Here is an 11,755-nt window from a genome sequence, read left to right as displayed (position 1 = left end):
CTCAGCGGTAAATCTGCGTGATAAAAAAATAGGGTTTCGACATATGTGGTGTTTACTCTACAAATAGCCAATTTATGTAGTTTTTTGCTTAGATGCAATTACTAGCTGCCTTCCATTTAGTCTTACACTGCTAACTTAGGGAGGCCTGGCATGGCCTAGCGCGTTAAGGCGTGAGCTTCGTAATCTCAGGGTCGCGGGTGCGCGCCCGAGTCGCGCCAAACATGCTCGCCCTCCCATCCGTGGAGGCGTTATAATGGGACGGTCAATCCCACTTTTCGTTGGTAAAAGAGTAGCCCAAGAGTTGGCGGTGGGTGGTGATGACTAGCTGCCTTCCCTCTAGTCTTACACTACTAAATTAGAGACGGCTAGCACAGATAGCCCTCGAGTAGCTTTGTGCGAAATTAAAAAACAAACAGTACATTGTTAAAAAAAAGCAAAAAACTCTTGTGTTTCAAATTACAAACCAACCAAAAACTTTGAACTTCTTAAATGTAAGGTCAGTTTGTTTTGTTTTGTTTTTTAATTTCGCGCAAGGCTTGTCTACGCTAGCCATACCTAATTTAGCAGTGCAAGACTAGAGGGAAGGCAGCTAGTCATCACCACCCACCGCCAACTCTTGGGCTACTCTTTTCCCAACGAATAGTGGGATTGACTGTCACATTATAACGCCCCCACGGCTGAGAGGGCAAGCACGTTTGGTGCGACCAGGATTTAAATGTAAGGTCAGACAGTGTCAAGTTATCAGATGTATTATTTACGCTGTTTCATTTCATTTTGTGTAAATTATCGTAATTGTACCTTAAGTTCTTTGGACACATAAATCAATAACGATTTGTTTGCTTTCACTGAAATACTGTATCCTATATTCTGTATGACATGTCACAGCTTTATTTGTATAAACTGAATATTGAATTAATCGTAACAGATTTAAGATCCAAGTATTAAATCGTACTTTCCGGAATCCTATAAATTGCAATATTTTAAATTCGTGGTGCCCTTAATATTCACGTGAAATCGGAATTAATCATATCTATCTATTTTGTTGGTTTGTTTTCACGTATTCGAGAAAATATGTGCAAAAGTTGTACATCCCTACTTTTTGAACTGAAAGACAAGAAGACAGCTAATCTATAGCATCGGCCCGAACTCTTTGGCCGACTGAATAATAGGATATAACTGTCACTTATAACGCATTTACTGTCCGAAAATACGGTGCTTTTTTGTTTTCGTCAACGGCTCGCAAATTACGAACCTAAAGATCTATAGTGTGACACACCCTCTTCATAAAGCTGTACTTAACGCCATTATAAATAGCGCTCGGTCCGTAGCGCCACTGTGTTTCTAGGACTGATTAGCGTGTCGACGCAACATTGGAAAATTCTTGGCGATTGTAGGAAGCGTCGCTTCATTTTTTGTTCATAGGATGCGCTACTCGTTACATTTTTAATGTAAATTATAATAATTTATATATGATATAATTATATAATTGTTATATAGTATTATATATATATTGTTTCGGACTTAATTAAGCTAGACTAAGCAAATGATTCGATCTGCAGTCAAGGTTTGCTGGCTATCACTGACGTAATATATATAAAGTCTTCTTTGCATTTGTTTATAATATTGTTATATTTACTGTTTATATGTTCAGTATAACTTAATATTTATTTATAAGATTCACTGATTTATCTTCATGCAGAAATTTAATTCAAAAGTACTGCTAAACATGGTATTAAATTCCCGAACTGGACATTTCTAACAAAAACGTTTCATGGTTAAGACGTTTCTATTGATAATACAATATGTTCATATAAACCATGGCAGCCCGGCATGGCCAGGTGGTTAAGGCACTCGACTCGTTATCTCCGTCACACCAAACATGCTTACCCTTTCAGCCGTAGAGGCGTTCTACTGTAAAGGTCAATCCCACTATTCGTTGGTAAAAGAGCAGCCCAAGAGTTGGCAGTGGGTTGTGATGACTAGCTCCCTTCCTCTAGTCTTACACTGTTAAATTAGGAACAGCTGGCGCAGACAGTTCTCTTGTAATTTTGCGCGAAATTTAAAAAAAACAAAACATACCAACTTATATTTAATGTCGGATAATTAGTTAAGAAAATTCCAGGCATATACTATTATAAATCGTGATTTATAATATATATTATTATAATTAAATGCTATATTATTATAGAATTTCGTGTTTGATTATATATACAATGCATCTTGCTTACGAAAATCCAACGTGTTCCATCATGCCTTTGATGTTGTGAACTAATAAGCTCATTTATTATTACCACTGTCATCATATTCGTTCGCTTTTTGACGTTATGTACTTTAAGTACTATCATTGAATGTATTGAAGGGCGTATATTTCGTGTATTTCCTTATAGCAAAACCACATCGGGCTATCTTCTGGGTCCGCCCAGAAGAATTGAACCTCTCTATTTTAGTGTTGTAAACCCGAAGACTTACAGTTGTGCCCTCGGAAGACATGTATCGACCGATGTTTGGTTATCAGCTGTTTTCCTCTCATTATTCTCGAATACGGACAGGCTGTTCTGAGAAGCCTGTATCAAGTTATTGTAGAATGATAAAGTATCCATTGACAAAAAAAAAAAAATTTAAATGTCAGTTTCAAATGTAACGGCATCGACAGCAACACTGTATTTATAAATATGTGGCGATAGCAGTAGTCGCGCAGCTGTATTTTTCTCTTGCTGTAGCGATAGCAACGATCCATTGAAGCGGTTGCGCGCGCAACTATGTCTATCCAATAAAGGAAATAGAAGAACAGCTTTATACATGCATTCACAAAAACATTCATGCGACATAAGGTTTTAAAGTTTAATATCATAAATAAGTATTTTTCTCGCTGGGTTCTCAGACGGTGGCTAAACATGTTCGGCTAATTCTATTTCTTGAGATTTCTCCCTTTTGTTTTTCAAGTGCCAAGCTACTCACTTGGCTTTCTAAATTATGTCAATCACAAGAATTGAGCCCCAAAGTATAGTATTTTAAACTTTCCACTGAGCCGTCAGGGTATGGTTTTTCATATGTTAAAAATCAAATTAGTTTTTAAAAAAGGCTTAAACAGATAACTTTTAATTATCGTTTTCCCAGCTGCGTACATTTAAAAGCATTATAAAATCTTACCGAAACGAAAATTCTGATCGGAGAGAATAATGTCGATTTACTTCTTATGTTGAAATAATGTTTGTGATTTGTTAAATGCAGAGGCGTAGATTTTTTACACCCGATGGGGGGAGGATGATTTTTGCAACCACTTATGTGGACTGTTAAATTTGCAAATTGGTAATCTCTGATTACGTGAACCTGAAAGCTGTAAACATGCAGTCACAGAATGATCTTGTTGCCACGATACTTGCGTGTATACTTAGGCCTACTGACTGATACTTACGAACTATCGCTTAGATCAAAAACCTTAGAAGCACGCCTTTATTAAAGATGTACATTTCGGCTACTGAAAAAACCTACATCTAGGCCTAATTATGTAATTCGATTGGTAAGAACACGAGAATCACAAGAACAAACACACAATTTGTAGGCCTGTGATATATATATATATATCATGTTACGAACATTACATATGTTCTTTAAATAATTATTATGTCATTGCCATGCAAATTCCAAAATGTGGATGTTACAAAAAATTGTCATGCTTTTTTGGAGGGGGTGACATGTTTTTCTGAAATAAAAATATTATTTTTATTGTCAAGTAAAATTGTGTGTTTTTTATAGCAAAGCCACAACGGGCTATCTATATATACTCTTTTCTACTCTGTGCATTTAGGTTTGCTAGTAACTATACATCGATTATGTGATTAGACACTGAATTGATACTGACCAGTTAGAAATACCCAGAAATACCAAAATGAGCGGAGTACGTGTGCCAACGTACCACCTGGCGAGTTACTTCTTAACTAGAAGAGTTAGTTTTGTTGCTAACGTGCTTCATGCATTAGGAACGATTGCATACAGTTTGTGAATAAATGTTTTTCGTCAAGAACATCAAATATTTCAGGAAGTTAGTGCGTAAATTAACTCGTGATCTCAGATTTTCTTTTCGTTGGTTTGCTTCTTAGACACTCTCAGATTATTAATTTTGTGACATATCTTATTTCACAGAAAACGACTTGAAATTGATCATCTGTGACTTGGAATTTAGCCAAGCAACTACAAATATATTTCCATATTGTATATTGCAAGAAACGTCAAATCTATGTCTTTATCCCACACACACACACAAACTTTCTGATGTCATTTTCAAACTTGTGCTGTTGCATATTTGAGTTGTTCATATGATCTCCTCCTAGCATATTAACACAAATATGCTTATTAACTCTGTACGATATTTTGAAGAATCAAAGATTTGGTTTTGAAGTAAATAAAATATAATTTTCCAAACGATATTTCTTGGAAACAATATTACTTGATATTATTTTAAACAGACAAAAATACATTTCCTTCAAAAATAACAAGGCCGTAAAATTATTTCTTAAAAAGTTGTATAAATATATTTATTTGAACGTGGATTTATCAAAGTATAGCAAACTTCCAACCTGTACCATGTCATGAAGAGCCCGGCATGGCCAGGTGGTTTAGGCACTCGACTCGTAATCTCAGGGTCGCGGGTTCGAATCCCCGTCACACCAAATATGTTCGCCTTTTCAGCCGTGGAGGCGTTATAATGTGACACAGTCATTCCTACTATTCGTTGGTAAAACAGTTGGCGATGAATGGTGATGACTAGCTGCCTTCCCTTCTTACACTGCTAAATTAGGAACGGCTATCCAGATAGGCCTCGTGCAATTTTGCGCGAAATTCCAAGTACAAACTTGTTCGGGAATCTTCTGTCTTATGCATAAACATAAGCTTTCAAAATACTATATCCTACTTCATCTGAAGCTTTACAAGGTGGGCATGGGCACCCCTCCAATAAAGAGAGTTTACATGAAAGAAATAATTTATTCTATCCTTACATATTTCCTATCTTCCTTTAAGGGGCGTTTATTTTCCAAATCGTATATAGAAGTCACATCTTATTTCTTCTAATGTTTTACCTGTGTAATTCCATTCGTACAACCATACACTTGCAACTAAGCCTTCTTTTATTGAACACTTAGTTTAATCTACCATATCTACCTATAATAAACCTGAAAATAAAAAGAAAAAAAAAGTCATTATTAAAACGTGAACAACTAAAATTGTTAATGCGTGAATCTTAAATGAAGGTGTGTAGAAGATGCCCAGACTTTTTGTTTGTCCTGTACTGTAGAATTTGAATTAGAGATAAAAGAAGAAGGTTGTTGTGGGTCAAACCATCAAGACGTTAACTACAATGTTAACATGTTTTAATATATATACTGTTGACGAAACAACGTTTTGGGCAATGCCCTTCATCGGGTATCACTAACTGAACAGTAAATCTGTGAACAAAAACAGTCACTGCACGTAATTTCCTATACAGTTTTATAGAATTTGGATCATAAACTTCCAGCTGAGTAGCCACAGTTTGACTGACTGGCAGGAAATACAGTGTGGGCTTTGTATAACCAGTTGTTAGAGCACTCGCCTGACGCACGAGAAATCGAACAGAGAAACAAAAACAACAGAAATTATGGTAATTTATGGGTGCTCAGTATAGGTTTCTTATGACGAACCTGTAATCTGTTATAATTTAAGGTTATTTTGTTTGAGTTTGAACAAACCTACTCAATGGAGTTTCTGTGTCTGCCGTGGAAATTTTAAATTCTAGCGTTATAGCTGCTCAGGTTTAACGCTGAACAACCGGGGCTTTAAAATTATATTTCATCAACTTATACCGACTGTACTTAGGTGACAAAAATGTGCACAGATAAATATGAACACAAACAAGTTTATTTGCTTGTTTTGAATTTCGCGCAAAGCTACACGAGGGCTATCTGCGCTAGCCGTCCCTAATTTAGTAGTGTAAGGCAAAAGGAAAGGCAGCTAGTCATCACCATTCATCGCCAACTCTTCTACCAACGAATAGTGGGATTGACCGTCACATTATAACGCCCCCACGGCTGAAAGGGCGAACATATTTGGTGTTACGAGGATTCAAATCCGCGAACCTCGGATTACGAGTCGAGCGCATTAACCACGTGGCCATGCCGAGCCTACTAACAAATAGAGATAAGTGAATTATATGTTAGATTAATTCGTTTATTGAGAACTTAACACTAAAATTTGTCTTTTAATATACTTTGTAAAAATTAAAAGATAGATCTTATCACTGCTTCTGTATTTGATGGATAGTTGTTCGGTAAACAATAAATGGCCAGGTGGTTAAGGCACTCGACTCGTAATTCGGAGGTCGCGGGTTTGAATCCCCGTCACACAAAACATGTTCCCCCTTTCAGCCGTGGGGGCGTTATAATGTGACGGTCAATCCTACTATTCGTTGGTAAAAGAGTACCCCAAGAGTTGGCGGTAGGTGGCATAACAAGCTGCCCTCCCTCTAGTCTCACACTACTAAATTAGGGACGGCTAGCGCAGATAGCCCTCGTGTAGCTTTGCGCGAAATTCATAACAAACCGAACAAATCAAACCAGTTAACAATGACCCAATTTAAATTGACTGTACCAAGAGTCCAATTGGCTTCAAAATGGATAAATATTTTCTTATAATGCGACTTTAAATTTATAAATCCTAGTGTAGTTTATAATGTGGCTTAAAGTGTTATTCTGCATTTAAATGTTTACTCAATAAAAATTCTATACTTATTAGTAACCCTTACAAATCCTCTATTTATTAGTAACCCTTAAAAATCTCTGAATTTTCCAATGGATAGATATGATTCAACATTCCGAGAAAATGGTTCCTCTGTGATATGGAAAAGAAAGGAAACCATTTCATCCCTACATGCACGTGTTTGTGTAGATAAAACTAGCCTGAACAGCTGCTTCAACAACTTGGCAAGTAATCATAAATTCGAGTTGAGATAGAGCACGTAAGCATGTTCCGACTCCTGGTTCATTTTTCTCTTGTGCTGCTACAATCCAAGTTTCATGTACCTTGTAGCATGTATTCAAATCCAATACTAATTCAAATTGAGATTGTCAATCTTATGCATAAGAAATGTCTTAAAACGTACAAAGTATATATCTGTGTTCTTTAAATCAAAATATGTCTGTGTTTCCATGATAATTTATTAGTTTGTCCAATGATTTCATTATTAACGCTTTCTCTGCTGGCAGCATAAACGTGTAGATACATTTACGATTACTTTTATATATATATAACATATGTGACATTATTTATTTATTTTTCTATATATATAAACATATAACTTCGCTGGCACCGAAGATGGTTAGAAGTTGAAAGGCTGAACAAATAACAAGTTTAACTAAAAACAGTGTATTTCTTAATGAGAGTTTGTTAGCATTCACAATGTTTAGAACTGCACATGTTTTATGAATGGTTTTCTTAAGTGTAGATCATTGAACATGATATTCACGCCAAACAGTCTTCTGTGGTTAAAGAAATATAGTTGTGATTCAACTGGCGATAACAATCGATGTTTCATAACTAATTTGTGGTTATAAGCACTAAACGAATCATTCTACTCAGAACAACATGTCTGTGGAAAATTAATTAGTTGAAAATTGCGATAAGTTGTTGACCCCAACTGTCCTTTTACATCAGTTTGTTTTTAATATAGATTATAAAATTAATAGTATAATGTATTAAAATTTAAACAAAAGTTCAAATGAACATTAGTAAATTACTTGAAGGGTTTTAATTCTTTCATTCAGTTCTGGGATTTTTATTATTATCATATTATGAGACTACTTCAGTGTTTATCACTTTATGATGCAGTTTTCTTTAATTATAAATAATAGGTGAAAGAAAACTGTATATGATTGGTGCAATTATTAAAATGTAGAGTATTTGTAGCAACGTAATGTAGAAGCATTAATACAAGGAATTCAACTGTTAGTGTTTTATACATCATGTTATTCATGTTTGTTTTAGGATATGTTTTTGTGATATCGTATATAAGGATGTTGTTGTTATACACCACAAAAAGTACTAGTTTTTATATAACACAAAAATTACCATGTGAATATAATATATTCTTCAATCAGTAATGCTCCGAAATTTTACAGTTTTCCTAGGTCAAAATACTGACAAAGATCAGTTACTATGCTTCTATCCTAGTTATACGGTATATGTTTTTTTTAATAATGTAAAATACATTGTAGTTTATTGTTAATCACAATGATATATGCATAAAAACATTTTTAGAGTGCTTGAAAATGAACTAGTGAACACAATGAACATGTACACGTTTTTATAATCACAACTGAAAGTTTCTGAAGTCAAACAATTTAGACATTTGATTCTAGAGTTTCTATTATTATCATATTATGAGACTTTAGAAGAATTTGGTATTTTCAACTGTAATAGCACCATATGTGAAATGTGAACTGAATGGCCAGGCTATAAACACTTAAGATTTAGGCTTAGTTCTCGGTAATTTAGCAATACTTAGCAGCAGCTACTAACGGGGAAAGTGGGATTGACTGCTATGGTTATAACCCCCCCTTCGCTAAGTGTACGGGGCGTATTAAAGGGCAATTAAGCGAATCAAACCTTGAACCACTACAAGTGCTAACCAAGGCCGACATATCTTTTAAATAACCCTTTATTTCAATTAAACCTAGTATAATTTTAAATATTTTGACGTATTCAAAAGCGAAAAATATTTTTTCTGCAGAAGTGTTTGTGTGTTTATGTCATAAAAGGTTGTATAGCGTAAGAACTTTCATTTGTGTATATCAGAGATATATTCAGATGGTCACTAAGAAATTGTTACGAGCACATACATGCTTCAAGTCACACAAGGCTTCAGATTGTGGCAAAGTGCTTTTCTGGACATCAGATTACGACATCTGTTTCAGCGAATCATTACTCCAAACCACCTTAGTTTGCCAACACAAACTCTTCGCGCTAACTTATGAATCGATTTAACTTGAGTTACTGTCACAAGATACTGTTAAATTAACTTCTATATACACGTACATATATATATATTATACTGTATATTCGTTTGAGTGTAAGTGTTATCTTATAAATGTACAGAACAGTTTCAAGACTACCACTGTTCTCCTGTAAATAATATTTTACAAATAGTTTTCCATGAAACTTTGAAGTTCCCTGTATTGATTGTTTGGTTTGTTTTTGAATTTCGCGCAAAGATACACGAGAGCCATCTGTGCTAGCTGTTCCCTAATTTACCTGTGTAAGACTAGAGGGACGGCGCTTAGTCATCACCACCCATCACCAACTCTTGGGTTACTCTTTTACCAACGAATAGTGGGATTGACCGTCACATTATAACGCCACCACGGCTGAAAGGGCAAGCATGTTTGGTGCGATGGGGATTCGAACCCGCGACCCTCAGATTACGAGTCGAACGCCTAACCCACCTGGTCATGCCGAACTCCCCTACATTAAATGGCATAAAAATTGTATATCTGAATTAGTGCTGGTATAACACATGGTGTAGTTTTGTTGTTGTTGCTTTAGTGCAAAGTTGTGACCGCTGTATGGATTGTCTTGTTTATTACTAAGCACAGACCTACTCAGGGAACTATCTGCGTTCTGCCCATCGAGGTTATGGAAACCATATTTGTAGGGTTATTAGTCTTCGAATTTATTGCTGAGTCACCAGCAGGTGGTGGCCCGGCATGGCCAGGTGGTTAAGGCACTCGACTCGTAATCCGAGGGTCGTAGGTTTGAATCTCCGTGACACCAACTATGCTCGCCCTTTCGGCCGTGGAGGCGTTATAAGTTACGACCAATCCCACTATTCGTTGGTAAAAGAGTAGCCCAAGAGTTGGCGGTGGGTGGTGATGACTAGCTGCCTTTCCTCTAGTCTTACACTGCTAAATTAGAAACAGCTAGCGCAAATAGCCCTCGTGTAGCTTTGCGCGAAACACAAAACAAACCAAACAAATCAGAAAGTGGGGATGATTGCAGCGTCAATGCTGGGATTATAATCCCTTTTGATATTACCGCTAAGACATCGGGAAAACTGTAACATATCAAAATAGTGGGTATGCTTACAAAGTGTTTATGTGGGTATGTTTACAAGGTGTATATTTGAGGTATTTTATTTTTAACTATTCGTTATGAAAGAAGGGTGTTTCTACGTTTTGTTGAATTTCACAAACAGCTACTAGAGGGCGATTTACGCTGGCCGTCGCTAGTTTCGAAATGGTAGGCTAGAAGCAGCTATTCAATACGACCCATCGCTAACGCTTGGACTATTCTTTACCAATGAATAATTGGCTGATCGTTATATTATAACCCCCCCTTACGGCTGAAGGGGCGAACACGTTTTATTGAATTTTGCAAAAAGTTACTTGAGGGCTACTTGCTCTTGTAGTCCTTAATTTTGAAATGATGGGCTTGAGGTAGCTGTTCAGTACCACCCATTGCTAACTCTTGGGCTATTCTTTACCAACAAATAATAAATTGATTGTTATATTATTAAGTTCTCACGGCTGAAAGGGAACTTAGATTTGTTTGTATAATACCGGTGACCACATTGTATAAAATAAAATTAACAGCAATTTCAAAGAATGCCTAACAGGATTTTTTATTGTTCTTAAAATACCAATGACCATAAATTTACTTAAAACGTTACTTTGTCACATTTCCTTACAGATTAAATCCCCTTATCAAAAAAAAAAACAAGGAAAAGTTATTTTGAAATTCTTACACGAAACATTTCTGAATACATCATCCATAACGGTTAACAGATTTTAGAGTAGCAAACCCTTTGTATTAGGTACATTTTTTGGGTCAAACGTGCTAACATTATCTCAGCCAGTCATGAATTAAGACCATGGCTAGTTTCACGAGTTTTCTTAATATACAATGATAGCTGAACAAGGTTTGTCTGTTTTTGAATTTTGCGTATAGCTACACAAGGGCTATCTGCGCTAGCCGTCCCTAATTTAGCAGTGTAAGACTAGAGGGAAGGCAGCTAGTCGTTATTACCCACCGCCAACTCTTGGGCTACTCTTTTACCGACAAATAGTGGGATTGACCGTCACATTATAATGCCCCAACGGCTGAAAGGGCGGGCATGTTTGGTGCGACGGGGATTCGAAATCGCGACCCTCGGATTACGAGTCGAACACCTTAGCCCACCTGGCCATGCCGGGTTCGAACAAGGTTTACATTTAAATCAAAATGTTTTGACGCATATTTATACTTATTTGGCATAACAGTCTTTAACCCTTTAGTCTTCACGATGTTAAATACATAGTTTCTTACTGCACTTTGAACAAAAACGAGAAGGGTATACAACGTTGTTAGTTTTCGCATCCAAACATTTCTTGTCATTCAAAATCATTTTAAACAAGTTATTCTTTATTCTTCACAGCTGTAAAAAAACTATAAAAGGCTAGGCTTTACTAGGCCTTTCTAGAAACGAGATATTTTCTATTTGAATCATTGAACTTTAAGTATTATAATTACAGCCATCACAGCCTAGTCAGTTTCAGCCTTCATATAAAATTCTGTAAGTAAACACTTGAAACGCACTTAAAATAGAAGTATTTTAGAATATGTTCTTGTTTCTTCTTTACTGTGAATATAATACTTTGAGAAACAGTTTTCATCAAATGCCCAATAACAAGAGATTAATAAATTTGATAAAGAGTAACACAATATCTCGGCATAAACTAATTACAAAAAT

The sequence above is a fragment of the Tachypleus tridentatus genome, chromosome 7 (assembly GCF_004210375.1).
Source record: "Tachypleus tridentatus isolate NWPU-2018 chromosome 7, ASM421037v1, whole genome shotgun sequence".
NCBI classification, from domain to species: Eukaryota; Metazoa; Arthropoda; class Merostomata; order Xiphosura; family Limulidae; genus Tachypleus; species Tachypleus tridentatus.
Note: the sequence above shows the minus strand (reverse complement) of the source record.